This window comes from Pipistrellus hanaki, assembly GCF_964339955.1.
Source record: "Pipistrellus hanaki genome assembly, chromosome: X".
NCBI lineage: Eukaryota > Metazoa > Chordata > Mammalia > Chiroptera > Vespertilionidae > Pipistrellus > Pipistrellus hanaki.
Window position 1 is genome coordinate 89,007,306 of NC_140524.1, and position 16,631 is coordinate 89,023,936.

The 16,631-nt window shown below is 37.2% G+C and overlaps 1 pseudogene across 1 annotated transcript in view; it reads left to right on the forward strand.

Annotated features, from left to right (window-relative positions):
• LOC311614882 (U6 snRNA-associated Sm-like protein LSm3) overlaps nucleotides 1-16,164 on the forward strand; it is a 149,673-nt pseudogene extending 133,509 nt beyond the window's left edge. The window contains exon 2 of the transcript in view: nucleotides 15,866-16,164. The product of the transcript in view is annotated as a U6 snRNA-associated Sm-like protein LSm3 (transcript). The remainder of the gene's footprint in view (nucleotides 1-15,865) is intronic.
• Nucleotides 16,165-16,631: the final 467 nt, after the last annotated feature.

Below are 16,631 nucleotides of genomic sequence, written 5' to 3' on the forward strand. Positions count from 1 at the left end.
ATGGTGTTCTTACCTTTTTATTTAAAAAAAAAAACAAAACGATATAGAAAGCTAGATAATAATGCAGACAGATGATATAGCTCTTAGATTTATGGAGTAAAGAGCAGCAATGTGATTGTCTAAGAAAATTGTTTTAACTTTCCAGCTAGACTATATTGTAAAAGTAAACATATACATTATTAGTGTTCTTTTTTCCTTCTTAGTGACATAAGAGTGAATGCTTGCTTTATTCACTGTTGTTTTTTTAAGTGAAAAAATAAACACAAAATTTCTATAGAAGATTTTGTCGTTGATGATACTATTGCTGCAATTTCTGGCATTATTGAATTATTAAAATTCTCTCAGGTTTTTAAAAAATATTCCAAAGTGTTGAAATATAGCATTCTTTTTTTACCCTCCCAAGAGTGAATCATTCTCCCTTAGAAAGTACATTAGGTTTTTTGTTTTCCAAAATATCAACCATAAGTCATAATATTAGTATAATGATAAGTATGTCAATTATCTAAAAGTTTGAAATTTAAGTCTGTACTGTCAATGAGAGTTGGAATAATTAATTCTGCTAGCAAAAATGGAAGTAGCAGATAGTTGTTCATTATTATTCCAGTTATGACTTGTTTATGTATAAAAAGAGTAATTCAACTCAAATTAATTTAATCCAATATAGAAGTTTATTTAGTCACCTAAAAGGAACATGGACATGGAGTCAGTCATAACTGAATACAAAGTTTATATAATGTCATCAGTTCTTTCTCCTCTTACCTTCCACTCTTTTTAAAATATATATATTTTTTTATTGATTTCAGAGATAGGAAGGGAGAGGGAGAGATAATCATTGACCAGCTGCCTCCTACTCGCCCCTGCTGGGGATCAAGTCCACAACTCCGGCCTGTGCCCTAAGTGGGAAGCAAACAGTAGCAGTGACCTCCTGGTTCATAGGTTGGTGCTTAACCACTGAGCAACACCAGCTGGGCTTTCCTTCTACTCTTGCCACCATATTTTGTTACGGTGAATCTCTCTGTCAGGAGGATGGAATTGCAGCTGGATGCCTAGACTCATAATCTACAGTTTAATGAGTCCCTCAGAAAGTAGATTTTCCTCCATGATAGCAATGGGGAAATTGTCATGGGGAAGACTGCTAGGTCATGCCTAGTCTTGCAGCAACCATTGGCTTGAAAATAAAAAAGTTGAGGGTACAATTAATCTTATCAAAACCACATGAAATGTATTTCCCAAAGAGGAAAAATACATTCTCCTAAAAGGAAGATAAACTCCTGGACAGATGAGGAAAAAAGCAAAACCCAACCAAGCAAGCAAAAGAATATTATACACTATAATAATGGAAACATCATCCTATATAATAAAAGCCTAATATGCTAAGTGTCTGGGCACCCAGTCATCCATTCAACTAATCAAAATACAATATGATAATGATATGCTAAGGCTGCTCAACCGCTTACTATGACGTACACTAACCATGACGGGACAGACGCTCCAACTGGTAGGTTAGCTTGCTGCTGGGGTCTGCCCTATTGGGACTGAGTGAGCTAGGCCAGACATAACCCTGGAGCCCTCCTGCACTCCTTCCCTTGCTGGCCAACCTCCCGTGTCACTCCTTGATTGTGCACCAGTGGGGTCCCTAGGCCTGTCCTGTGCCCTCTTGCAGTCTGGGACCCCTTGGGGTATGTTAGACAGCTGGTTTTCACCTGATCATGCAGGCGAGGCTGAGGGACCCCACTGGTGCATGAATTCATGCACTGGGCCTCTAGTTTTATTTATAATCCATAGAATTCTGCTGAACTGAAGTTTTAAGCTACACTGATTAAATACATAAGGAACAATAAATCTGGAGGGTTCTCATGGCTACTCTTTTTGCTTCCTTTTATAGTTTAGAAGTCAGTAGTCTGAGTTAGCTCATGAAAATCACAGACTGATATCATTTCTAGGATTTCTGGAACTCACCATTTCTAACAAGTCCATTTCCCTGACCAGTGAGTTCCTCTGTTTCGTCTCCATTATGAATAAATAGATATTTAGAGAATCGGGAGGAAGGTTCTTTCTGTCTAGTAAAACATGAAATGTGCAGACCTATGCCCAGTCTTCGCTATGGGATAGGGAGAATTAAGAGAAATGGGTGTTCTCTACATTTTTTGGTTTATAAATTGTCCCCTAATAAATTCTGTTTGATGTCTGCACTACCTACCTGGTGCTTTGCCTAATATAGTTTAAACATTTTCTTTCACAGGGCTTCAAAAGCTATGAAATGAATTGATTTAACATTTTCACAGAGCAGTCAACATGGTTCCCTAATTTGCTTACTTGGGATCAAGATATATTTGGGGAAATAAAACATGTTGAAAAGAACCATCTATTATTTTACCTATTTTGTTAATATTATGCTTTTTTACATGTTTCTATTGCAAACCATCTACTAATGTTTTCATATTTCCAAAATATCTAGTTGTCTGCCACCTAGTGACTAGTCCACACGTTAGTTAACTGCTCACTTATTTAATATTTTCTACTTAGGGTCTTTTTAAAAATGATTGCCTTTTCATGATTTAGATGATCAATAAAGGGATTGCTACCTTTTATGGGACAAGGATAGTAAGTAATTATCTCAAGTGATATTTATTAAAAAATGTTTCTTAAATAATGTGGAATATAAAATATATATTACTTCATAAATAAAACCATTTTTTTGTGCATACTTTGTTATAGTTCTAACATATGGCAGCATTTTCTGTTATAATATCCTATGGCTTGGAAACTTTGTAGAGGATGATCAGGTACATTTTTCTATCCCAAGATTGGTTGCAGATAGAAAGCTTTTAGAAAAACACAGGAACTTAGAGAGAAAACTAAAAAAATACGCAGAATGAATTTTCAAAATAAATTACAGAATCAACTTTGAAGGACATATATAGGTATATGAACAATACACAGTAGAAGGAAGGACATTCATTTCCCATTTGTCACAGTGGGATCATAATCTAGATTTTGAAGAGGGTACACAAGAAGCTACACAAGAATTTAAAAAACGTAACTAATGAAAAAGTGCAGTGCATGGGAGCAATATAACCTTTGAGTGTCTATTAGAGTAGAAAAGTAATAAATGCAGTTTGGACTCTGGTTACTAGGTCTGGGATTATGTGCTGATTATGTATGTTCTTTGAAACACAGTTTTCTTATCAGTAAAATGAAAATCATAATAAAACCTTCATAGACTTTTTAGGTGCATTAGACACAAAGAAATATGGCATTTGTTGGGGTTAGATATAAACATATCTCCATGTGTACCCATCCGCATAGTCATACATCTTGGAGTGCAGATGGATCCTTTATATTAATTGGAAAAAATGATCCTTACTCCAGGCAGATGCAGCTCTGCCCCATGAAGTAAATGATGTTTAGAAGAGCTTGGAATTGATTTCAATTTTCACTTACCCTCTTGTTGGTTGTCTATGTAAAATGAAGAACTGGGACACTTCTTCAGGCCTAGCTCTCCTGGTTATTGTGGATCCTGTTAATACTAATGAAAAATTGGGAAGCAAATTAATAGTCATTTGTTTTGCAGTATTATTGCTCATAGACCAAAAGGAATCAGCCTTTAGAGAAAGGCTTAGTTTTGTTAATAATAAAGACTAACCAAATAATAAAGACTAGCCTTTTTGTTTCAATGTTGAGAAAAATTGAAAAATAACTCTTTTTCTGATTAAACCCATATAAGTTTTAAATTTTATTTGGAAAGCTGACTCTATGAAAAATGAATCAATATTAGCTAACCGGTTTTAATAGTACGTGAAGAAAATGTGGCAATGCTGATATGAGTAGAGTGAGGTTACTTTATTGCAAGTTGTCTAAGAGACTTTAACCTAACATCTATTGTGAATCTCCAAAGGGCTAAGTCTTGCAAAATTTCTCCAAAATAATTTACAATGGAAACAACTTCTATTGCTTAACAGTGAAGATGCCTGGCCAGCATGGTGCAGTGTGAGCATCAATCTATGAACCAGGAAGTCATGGTTTGATTCCCAGTCAGGGCACATGCCCATGTTTCAGGCTCAATTCCCAGTGTGGGCTGTGCAGGAAGCAGCCGATCAATGATTTTCTCTCATCATTAATATTTCTATCTCTCTCTTCCTCTCCTTTCCTCTCTGAAATCAATAAAAATGTATCTTAAAAAAACAATGAAGAAAAAATTCACAGCAAAAAGAAGAAAAAAAGAAAATGGGCAAAGTCAAAAGAAAAAAAGACAATCTTTGAGAAAAGATTGGTATATATGGGAAAATAAAAAATGTTGATAATGAGTAATACCCTAATTAAAAATGTAAATGATAAAGATTGAAACCAAGAAAAATTATGGGGAAAATGGGAAGAAGACATGAAGAATTTTGTATTTCAAAACAAATTTAAAGGAACATAAAATGGTTTTTAAACTTGTGAAAAGATGTTAAATTTTGCATATAATGAGGAAAATGTAAATTCAAACTACACTGACAATATCTCACACACACACACACACACATGATACCAGGTGTTGTCTAGGATGTATGCAATGGGGATTTTATTAAAATACTGGTAAGGATAGAAATTGTTTGATGTACTCTGAAATATGGTTTGATATTATTTACCAAATGAAGATATTCTTGCCCTATGACTGAGCAATTCTACTCTTACATCTATACCTAAAAGTGTAAGAACATATATGGCAAGCAACATATACAAAAAATATACTGAGCATCATTATTTGTAGTATCTCAAAGTCACTGAAAAGTAAAATGGAAAAATAAATTATGGTAAATCGAACAATGAAATACTATGAAACATGAATATGAATGATTTAGAACTACATGCATGTTTCCCATAAACATAATAATGAGAAAATAAATCTAGACACTTCTTCTGGATTATTTCATTCAATTAGCATAAAAATCCGGTACACATAAATCATACTGTTTAAGGTTACATTCTTAGAAGGTAAAATTATGTATAATGAAAGAAGGAAATAACTACTATAAAATTCAGATTATCTTTAGAGAAGAGAAGTGGTGATTATGACAGGATCTGAATGAGGTTTTGAGGTTGATGGCTTTATTTTAGTCCTTGAACTTGAAGGTCACTGAACAGGAGGTTCACTATATGAAAAGGACTGAGCTGTAAATTCCTGCCTTGTACATTTTCCTCAGTATATAGTATTATACTTCACAAATAAAATGTGATTGAAAAACAAAACAGTCGGTTGAAACATAATCCTTTAATATTCGGAATTGCTCCAATTACGGGGAAGCACTTGCTTAGAATAAGGAAGTTATAAATGTATTTTCCAATGACAAGAGATAAGTTTCAAATTGTGGTTGAAAATTGTGCTCACTGCTGGAAGATTTTTGCTCATAAGATAGTCTACATTTCACACTATTTAGTTTTGGGGCTACAAGAAATGCATGTCTTGGTGACAACAGGAAGAGGGGTGTGTTTCATAAAACTGTGGACAGATTTCTCCCATTGCCCTTCAGGGACAGAAAAACTCAATAACCCTAAAACATATATTTTAATGTAAAAAAGATTACTGGTACACAACAGTCTGAGTAGAATTTCTTTTATGATGAATTAGTCACAGTCTTTTTAAATAGCAAGAATATACCCCTCACGTAACCTCTAAGAAAAATAATAATGTAGGTTTAACATATATGAACGTGAAAGGATTAGATTTTCTTGCAAGCTAATCTTGTTCAAGATCTGCCTGTTAGATAAAGATCCAAGAACTAAAGTTATCACAGTGAGCTGCTTCCTGAAGAAAGGAAGACAACACTTTGACAGTCATTTGAATATTCATCTAGTATCTCCTGCTAGATATTCTTTATGTGCACTCACTGAAGTTATCTCATTCAATATTTATGATATACCAATGGCATCAGAATTGTTTTCTAAACTTTACAGATGAGATTATTGAAACGCAAAGTATCTTCTGTAGTCACACACTAAAGAATTGGAATGTTCGGATTTCAAACATTCAGTTTTGCTGACCTGAGAACATTTGTTTTTGTGCTTACTTGCTACTTTAGCAAATTACATTGTCAGGGTTTATCATTCACTATGCAGATAGGAAAATGGAAGTCATGTTTTTAGGGGCAGAAATAGAGCTACAATTGTAAGAAATTTTAATCATGCTCTATTAACCAGGATGTTCTGTTCTGATTAAAGAAAGCACATTCTCACCTGGCTGGGAGTTGTACATCCTGGGACATGATAGCTAAAATCAGAATGTAGACCATCCTCCTTTCCTGAGAATTGTCTATCATTATGAAAAGATTTATAAAATCAGGACTGACAATCTAGTTGTGGGGGCACCCTCTCTTTACAACCCTACCCTCTATTGCCTGTAATCTGGTCATGGAGGCATGCACCCTCTGTGACCCTCCTCCCTGCAGCCCACATTACTTCAGTTGGTTTATGGGGAGGGACAGAGCAGATTTTTGTGGATGAGCTGTTGCTCTCCCATACTGCAGGCATTATTGGAAGAAGTGCTCATATATGCTGAATTGGCTCAAGTAGTGTGACAAGGCAGCCTGGATCCTTAGGTTGTCCAATTACAATGTTACGTTTCATGAAGGGAGTTTTATATGGGAGGTAGTCAAATTGTTAGAAGAGCTGACAAAACAACAGGGTGATGTGTGATAGCCCAGAGGTTATCCAGTACAAGGCATTGCTGCCATTACTAGGGCTGGACAGACAGTTGAAGGAGCTGATGTTACCAGAGCCCAGGGTCTGAGTTCCTATTATGGGAGCTGGAAACTTGAAGGAGGGGCAGCATAGCTGGCTACCAAGAGGAAACTGGAAACCTGAAGGAGTGCCTGGTTGGGAGGAGCTGGAGTCCTAGAATGAGCTGCAAGGTTGGAGCTGGGACTGCAGAGGAAGCTCTGTTGAGTGGCAGCTGCAATCGGAGTCACTGCAGACACTGGTAGAGATTCCTCCAGAAACTGAGAAAGACTGACCTTGCATTCTCACTTCCAGTCTCCAGTGCCTCCTATTTGCAGGGCCCCAAAAGAACCAATTTGATGGAGATCTGGGAAATGTAGTTTGCAGGAGCCATCCCTCTGTGGTCAGTGATATAGAGCAGAGTACAGGAAAGTAGGGGAGGAAGCAGATCGAAGTGAACAGGAAAAGTTCCAAATCTCAAGGTTAACTTGCTAGCCGACTTCATATTAAACCAGCCCCGAGGAGAAATGGCGAGTAGAAATTACCTACAATATCTAAGCAGGCTCATGTTAGAATAATTTATGTAATACGTAATATTTATTCTTTGTTTCCCAAGAAAATAAATCATTCTATTATTTGAATAAATCCACCCTTGCTGTTTCAGTTAGCAAGCAATCTAAATAGTAGAGAATGAGAAAATAAGCTGTAATGAAAGAAGCACAAGAAGATGTCTGCTATCACATAGGAGTGATTAAAAGATATTTGTAGATGAATGTGGAGAAGACTAAAAATAAGACTATATCTTAGCATTTCCTGATAATGCTCATATGGGACATTAATTTGAATGACAATTCCAATTGTTGGTTTTGCTAACGTCTGAATAGTGCTTTTAGAAATTCTTCTTTATAGATAAAGTAGCAGGTTATAATTAGGGGGGGGATTTCACATTTGAAACAAAAGAATTGATTTCTAATTCTAGGTGGTGGAAAAAAGAGACAGCATCAAGAAATTCAAGACAAAAAAAAAAAAGAAAGAAAGAAAAATGTCATGAAAGACATGGGAAAAATACAGGGTTGGTATTTCATGAGAAAACATGAGTGATACAGAGTTTATGTTTATTTCCTATTATTATCCAAACTGATAAAATCTAGAAAGAGGGATATCAGGAATGCCTGGCAAACTTTTTTTTTTTTTTTAAAGCTTTATTGCTGAGAGTATTACATATGTTTGCCCTTGTTTCCTCCATTGTCCCCCTCCACCTGGATCTTACCCTGCCCCAGGCTTTCATCACCCTATTGTCTGTGTCCATAGGTAATGCATATATGCATATAAATTCTTTGGTTAATCTCTTCCCTCCCTCCTCTCCCATCTTCCCTCTGAGATTCCTCAGTCTGTTCCATGTTTCCATGACTCTGGTTCTACTTTATTCATCAGTTTATTTTGTTTACTAGATTCCTTGTTCACTTATTTTGATTTTTATAATAAATTGTTGATAGTGTGTATTTATTGCCTCCTCCTCCTCCTCCTCTTCCTCCTCCTCCTCCTCCTCCTCCTTCTCCAACTTTTTTCTTCAAGAATACCCTTCACTATTTCATGTAATACTGGTTTGGTGGTGATGAACTCCTTTAGCTTTTTCTTATCTGTGAAGCTCTTTATCTGACCTTCAATTCTAAATGATAGCTTTGCTGGGTAGAGTAATCTTGGTGAAATGTCCTTGCTATTCATCACCTTGAATATTTCTTGCCAACCCATTCTGGCCTGCCTAGTTTCTGTTGATAAATCAGCTGACAGTTGTATGGCCACTCTCTTGTATATAACTAATTGCTTTTCTCTTGCTGCTTTTAAGATTCTCTCTTTGTCTTTTAACCTTTGGCATTTTAATTATGATGTGTCTTGGTGTGGGCCTCTTTGGGTTCATTTTGTTTAGGACTCTCTGTGCTTCCTGGACTCTTAAGTCTATTTCTTTGACCAGGTAGGGGAAGTATGCTGTGATTATTTCTTCAAATAGGTTTTCAATATCTTGCTCTCTCTCTTTTCCTTCTGGCACCACCATGATGAGAATTTTGGTACATTTAATGTTGTCCTAGAGGCTACTTACACTATCTTCATATTTTTGAATTCTTTCTTTTTTTTCACCTCTGACTGGGTGTTTTTTGCTTCTTCATATTCCAAATGGCTGATTTGATTCTCAGAACCCTCTACTGTTGAATCCCTGCAGATTATTCTTTATTTCAGTTAATGTATGCTTATTTTCTGACTGGTCCTTTTTCATGCCTTTGATGTTTTTACTAAGATTCATGAAATTCTCACTAAGATCTTGCAATTATCACTAAGTCCCTTGAAGCTCTCATTAAGGTCCTTGAGCATCCTTATCACAATTGTTTTGAACTCTATATATGATACTTTGCTTGCTTCTATTTTATTTAGTTCTTTTTCTGGTGATTTCTTTCCTCTGTTCTTTCATTTGTGGTATGTTTTTTTCTCTCTCTACATTTTAGCTACTTCCCTGTGTTTGTTTCTATGTATTACATAGAACTGCTATGTCTCCTGGAGTTGGTATAGTAGTTGCACTGTAAAGACCAGTGGCTTAGCCTCTCCAGTCACCAAAGTTGGGCACTCTAGAAGCACCACTGTGTGGACTATGCACAGTCTTTTTGTAGTTGAGCCTTGATTGCTGTTGATGTCACTGGGAGGAACTGACCTCCAGGAAAATTGGCTGTGAGAACCAGCTGTGACCATAGTGGAAATGCTTCTATGTAGCAGACACCCCTGTGGAGCAGGTCTTGCTTCAATGGGGCTTTGGTGCTCACTGAGTCTGCCCCATGAGTGTGTCATTCATGGATGTGTAGAGCTGTAATCTGGTGTGGTCTGAAGCTGTCCACTGGCTCTGGGCCCCTCTTGAGGTGCTATGTTAGGCACTGCCTGTGCCAGGCCTGAGTCTGCCCTTCAGGAGTTACAGAGTGATCTGCAGATGGCTGCTACTTGTGTGTTGGACTTGGAACAGCCCAGGAAAGGATAAGCTATGAAGCAAGGCAGGCTGTTGCTAGTGCCGGACCTCTTATTAAGTGGTATGGGGTACACTGATGCCAATTGCTACTTGTATAAGAGATTTTAGGAATGCCTGAAGCCTGAGGCAGGATAGGCCATTCATATGGAAAAGTCACTGCAAACAGCTTGGGTAGGGCGGCAAATTGGATGGGTCAGGTTTCAGGGAATCACCAAGGTGGAGCAAACAGTGTGAGCCAAATTTATGGAGTCTAAGATAAGGTGCCTGCCAGTCAGCTCTGTGGCAGGGGAGGTTTCAGCATATTAACAATGACCACTGTGAACACCCCTATTTGGGAGAAAGCCCCCACCCCATGAATTCTTAAAAAAAAATATCTATATCTATATCTATATCTATATCTATATCTATATCTATATCTATATATTATTGATTTTGTTACAGAGAGGAAGGGAGAGGTACAAAGAGCTAGAAACATTGATGAGAGAGGAACATTGACCAGCTGCCTCCTGCACACCCCCCACAGGGATGTGCCCGCAACCCATGTACATGTCTTTGACTGGAATCAAACCTGGGACCTTTCAGCCCATAGACTGACACTCTATCCACTGAGCCAACCTGGTTTCGGCCACCCCGTGAATTCTTGCTCTGATACTAGACAATCCAAATCCTCCCCATATGTCCATGGATCCCTCCAAGCTACTGCTCCAGCATTGGATCTCATAGGGAGCACGTCTGAGTAAATCTGTGTGCCATCCCTTTAAGAGGAACACCTGGGTCTCCAGCAGCCTCTGAGACACTCAGCCACAGTCACAATCCCCACTGGTTTTTACAGCCTGAAGTTTTGGGGGTTTCTCTTCACTGCACTGGAACCCTGGGCTGGGGATCTGATGTGGGGACCCTTGCTTCTCACGAGTGGTCTCCACAGCCTAGATATCCCTCCCAATTAAAAAATCAAAAAACAAAACAAAACCAAAAAAAACACCATACATGGGTGTCATACCAGCCCATTCTGTGACTCTGCCCCTCCTCCCAGTCTCAGTGTACTTTCTTCTTTACTTCTCTAGTTGTAGGACTTCCATTTATCCTGATTTCAAAAGGTTCTGAATGATGGTTGTTCTATAATTTTGATGTAGTTGTGGGAGGCAGTGAATACTGAGTTTATCTATGCTGCCATCTTGATTCTTCTCCTCCTGGCAAACATTTAATATATAAATTTTCTTACAAATACCTAGCTAATGCTCTTCAATAGAACTTTATGGGATGGTAGAATAGTTCTCTATCTGTTTTATACAATACAGTAGCAACTGGCCACATGTGGCTATTAAGTGCTTAAATGTGGCTATTGTGACTGAGAACCTATAATTTCATTTTGGTTGAATTTTAATTAAATTTTTCATTTAAATAGCACCTGCAACCAATGACTACATTTTTGGACAGCACAGACCAATGACTTTGTTCATTCTTGATATAAAGTTGTTTTCATTCCACAATAAATAAATTCAAAGACAGTTTCAAAGCGTTGAGGTTAAATGTTGATTCCTTTCTATCAATCAGAATAGCTAAATTATCCCTGGTGAGGTCACAGTCAAATTTCTCTCATATTCATCTACCTTCTAAATGGATAGTAAGTTATTTAGAATTAGAGTGCAGATATTTATAAGGCTAAGATGGGCATTTGTTCTCTACTTTATATCCTTTACTGTATGCTAAGAAGCTATTATAACAGGTGGGTACTAAATAAGTATTTTATGATAGCATTTTGAAGCACTCAGAAAGTTCTATAATGATCTCTAATGCCATACTGAAAGCAAAACAAAACCAAAACATAGAAGTTGCTTTTTTCATCCATTCAGTTCATTCAGGTCCAGCCACTTCTCACCACTTCCATGCCTACCACTTTCAAATCATTGTCTATTGCCTGGATTATTGCAATAATCTCTTAAATGGTGTTCTGCTTCTATCCTTTCCCCCGTTTGGTCTCTTTTCATCACTGTGGCCAGTGTGATATTTTAAAACAGAAATTAGGCTCTTACCGGTTTTGCTCAGTGAATAAAGCATTGGCCTGCGGACTGAAAGGTCCCAGGTTCGATTCTTGTCAAGGGCATGTATCTTGGTTGTGGGCACATCCCCAGTAGAAGGTGTGTCTGAGGTGGTTGATTAACTCTCTATTCCTCTCCCTTCCTGTGTAAATAATCAATAAAATATATTGAAAAACAACAACAACAACAGAAATTAGATCATGTCACTCCTTTTCTCAGCTTCCTCCAGTGACTCCATTTTATTTTAGTCACTGGGAGGAACTGACCTCCAGGAAAATTGGCTGTGAGAACCAGCTGCGACCATAGTGGAAAAGCTTCTGTGTAGCAGACACCCCTGTAGAGCAGGTCTTACTTCAATGGGGCTTTTACTAAACACCAATAGTAAAATTATGTACTGAACGACAGTACAAGTATCTGTCCTCAGTCAGCTTATGCTTTAGTCAGGAGGTCAAAATAATTAAAAATCAATATTCAAAATCTAAATCATTTTCACATAAATTTTCTTATCTAGGCTGAGCCTGATGAGATCCAGGGCCTCTTCTCAGGTGTTGGTAGTTAATATAAGGTAGTTAAGACCTTATATGGTCTCCATCCCCATTCCTCTGATCTTATCTTCAGTTTTCTCCCCCTAGTCACTCTGCCCCAGACACAGTGGCTTCCAGGCTGTTACAAACTTGAGGCATCCTCTTGCCTTAGGGCCTTTGTACTGGCTGTTTTCTCTGCCTAGAACTTTCTTCTACCAGAATATCTTCTTTCTTTTCCATGGTGGTCTGCTTCCCCATGGAATTTTTGCTCAGTTCTCAATTCCTCATAGATGCTACTCTGACCCCTTGGTTTGATTCTGTCCCCTGTCCTCAGCACCTCCCAAGCCTCCTGGTTTCCTTAATCTTTTTCTTTTTGGTTTCCCTTTTTCTACAGTATCATCAGTGTTAATATACTAGAATACTTATTTATGATGTTTATTTTTCACAGTCTACCTTTCTCCAATGGAACAAAAACTCCAGGAAGGCAGCAAATATTGCTTGTTTTATTCATTGATATATCCCAAACACTGTGAAAAGTGCCTATTAAAAAAAACTTTATAAAAGTTATTATATATACGAAGAAACATTTATTAATCAAGGTCATATGTCTATGATTTATAAATGTGTGTAATGATTTGCATGAATTTAACTTTTGTGAATAAATATATATGATTGTTAATGTAACATGAAAATTGCCACATCAGAATTTTCTAAATGAAATGTCATAAAGTTTCTTTAGCAAATTTTAATTTGTTTCAAAGTGTTTTAATAGTGATATAAAATCCTAGATGTGTTCAATTGGGCTGAGATAATGACATTAGAGAAAATTCTAATTTTCTTGATGCCCAAGCTTTTCCATCTTTATTTTTATACTTGTGGCACTTCATTAAAATACATGTTGTATTTAATTTTCCAGGAAATTTCAGAGCATAAAAGACGTATATGCAAAGCAATTTCCAGTTAAACTAGTTGTAATTTTAAAAATGTAAACCCATGTCTTTTAAGTAGAGCCTGTATCTTTTCTCAATGTGAGATATGTTTGCACGGATCAATGTAACTCAGAATAAACAGAGTACCTTTAACTATTTTTCTTTTAAATATATATTTTTTATTGATTTCAGAGAGGAAGAAAGAAGTATATATAGAGAGATGGAAACATCAATAATTAGATTGGCTGCCTCCTGCTCTCCCTCTACTGGGGATTGAGCCCACAACCCACGCATGTGCCCTTGACTGGAATCGAATCCGGGACCCTTCATTTCGCAGGCTGACGCTCTACCCACTGAGCCAAACCAGCTAGGGCAGAGTACTGTTAACTTTTGTTTTTGTGCTCCTATCTCCTAAACCCTTTCTTACATTCTGTACCCTCTCTAAGTTGCCGATATTGATTTCAAAGCCCTGACACAGACATAGTATTCTCATAATACTTGACCGCTGCTGAGAGCCGTGGGAGGAAAGTTTGTTTTTTTAAGAGCCTCTGCTTCAGTGTACAGATCGCATTTCCATCCCTCCTTTCTTAAAAGAATTACATTACAGACCAACTTAACTTGGAGTCCATAATAAGCCTTGGAATATTTTTCTGGCAACAGCTTCAAAGCTGGTTATTTCTGATTGTGTAGCCATGGAAATTATGTTTTATCCTTAAAATTATCCTATACTTATCAGTGTTAAAATTAGCATTGTTTTTATCCCTTGGTAGTTGTGAAGGTCAATTTTTTCTCTTGTTGGAAAGGCTGTTTCATAACCTTTGTCAAAGCTTATATTTCCAGCAAAATTTATTGTCTAATAAATATTCCCTCTCTAGTCCCACATGGGTATAAACCCTTTGAGGACAAGGTATGTCCCATTCATTTTTGTATTCCTTACAGAACTTAGCACATAATAGGTACTCTATTCCAGCTAGCACCAACATGACCTGGTCCCTCGTTATCTCCTACCTGGATTAGAGCTATAACTAACTCCCTAACTAGTCTCCCCACTTCTGGTTTCTTCATAACTGACTTGAGCTGCAAACATAGTAAATTACTTACAGGTAGCTTGGCTATCACCTAGTCCAGCGGTCGCTGATAGTCTATCTACCAATGCACATGCTATTTCCTTTCCTGAAATACCTTTCATGTCCATCTGCCTCGCTCAGTCCTGTGCATCCTTCTGAATTTAACTCATACCTTCTCTCCTCTGCAAAGGCCCTTCTGATGGTGGTGGTTAAGGGCTTAGACTCTGAAATCCGATGGCTGGGGTTGGTTTCTTTTGCTTCTTATTAGTTGAATAATCTCAGGTAAGGTCTTTCACCTCCCTGTGACTCAGTTTCCTTAACTGTAAAATAAGGAAAATAATAGCATCTATGTCATGGGACTGTTGTAAGGATTCATCCAGTTAATTCATACAAAAAGCTTAGTACAGTACCTGTCTCATAATAAGCAGTAAATAAATGCTAGCTTTAATTAGCAGTTTAGTAGATATGTTGACATGGCTAGTTTGTTATCACTCTGGACCCTTAAGCAGCACTCAGTATATAATTTTACTATTGCTGTTTAACACTGATTTTTTATTGAGCTATAATTGACATAAATCATTATATTAATTTCAGGTGTACAACATGATTTGATATATGTATATATTGTGAACTGATTACCATGATAAGTTGAGTTAACATCCATCACCACACAGAGTTACAAATTTGCTTGTTTTTGTTGTGATGAGAATTTTTAAGATCTATTCCCTTAGCAACTTTCAAATACAGTATTATTAAATATAGTCACCATGCTGTACATTACTGCCCCAGGGCTTATTGGTTTTATAACTGGAAGTTTGTACCTTTTGACTCCCTTAATCCCTTTTGCCCACCTCTGCCACAAATCTGTCTTCTCTATCTATGAGTTTAAGGTGTGTTTTTTAAGATTTTGAACATTGATTTTTAATTATTTTGACCTCCTAAAGCATGAGCTGGCTGAGGACAGATACTTGTACCCTCGAATGCTGGATCTATCACTATGAATAGAGCACAATAGTTTTGGAATGACCAACTAAATAAACTGATTTATATTTTTAATGAAACCATCAACATCTCTAATGATTAGCTCCTAATATTTGCCCAAGGAACTCATGATAATTTTAAAGTATCATCCTTTTAAAAAATATACTTCTTTATTGATTTCAGAGAGGAAAGAAGAGGGAGAGAAAGATAGAAGCATCAATGATGAGAGAGAATCATTGATCAGCTGCCTCCTGCACTCCCCCTACTGGGGATGGACCCCACAATCCGGGCATGTGCCCTTCGCCAGAATCGAACATGGAACCCTTCAGTCTGCAGGCCAACGCTCTATCCACTGAGTGAAACTGAAGGGCAAGTATCATCTTTTAAAAATCTATATTGATAGTTTCCTCCATCAGTGTCAGAAGCTGTGCAAGTCGCTGTGCTCAATGTCTTTTTTTTCTAAACCAACCCTATAGAATATATACTGTTAAGGCATGAGGGGTTTGAAACATGGCAGATAATGACCAGGTGAGTGTCTTCTGAGGAGCTGGCTCCAGAGAGGCTTCCCCACCCCCAGCCCTGGCCCTGTTCGGCTTTGCATTCCAGGGCTGTTTTCTTCAAGGTAATAGGACACAACAAACTACCAACACTTGAGAAGAGCCCCTGGATTTTATCAGGATCAGCCTAGATGAGCGAATTTATGTGAAAATGAAAGATGACAGAGAGCTTCGAGGTAGATGACATGCTTCTGATCAACATTTAAATATGACATTGGGAGATGTGGGGAAAATTGTGCCTACTATAGAAACTGATGAAGAAGCCTATGAAGAAATATATAAATCAACAAAATGGAATATTCCAATGCTTTTCGTTTGGAAAGATGGTGTGGTGATAGTTGCCCCTCCAATGAGAGTTGGCTGAAACAAAGAATATATCCTGTGTGGAAATTAGGAGACTTTATATCATTGAGTCTTTAAAGGTAGAAGATATTTAAAAAGAGAAACCTGCATATATTTTGATATTAAGAAATAACCAAAGATTCTTCTACTTCTAAAATGAGTTGATTTGCACATAACCCTCAATTTCTTAAGCTAATTGGCATTTTTATTTTCCTCCAACCCTTCCAATAAAAGTGACCACCAAAATGCAGCCCACTTTTTTAGGAGTTGATTTGCTCCATCGTTTTTTCCAATTTCCAATTTTTTTTTAAATTTAAATTTGAAGTTTTCTGTTTTAATTTTTTTAGGGGAAAAATAAAAGACACGAGGAAGCCAAGACACAGAAGAATCAAGTAAGAAATTCAGTGTATTAGAGGAACTCAAGAATACTCTGTCTGATAAATTCCATGTTTTCTGCCATTTCAACATTCATTCAACTGGCCATTCTAC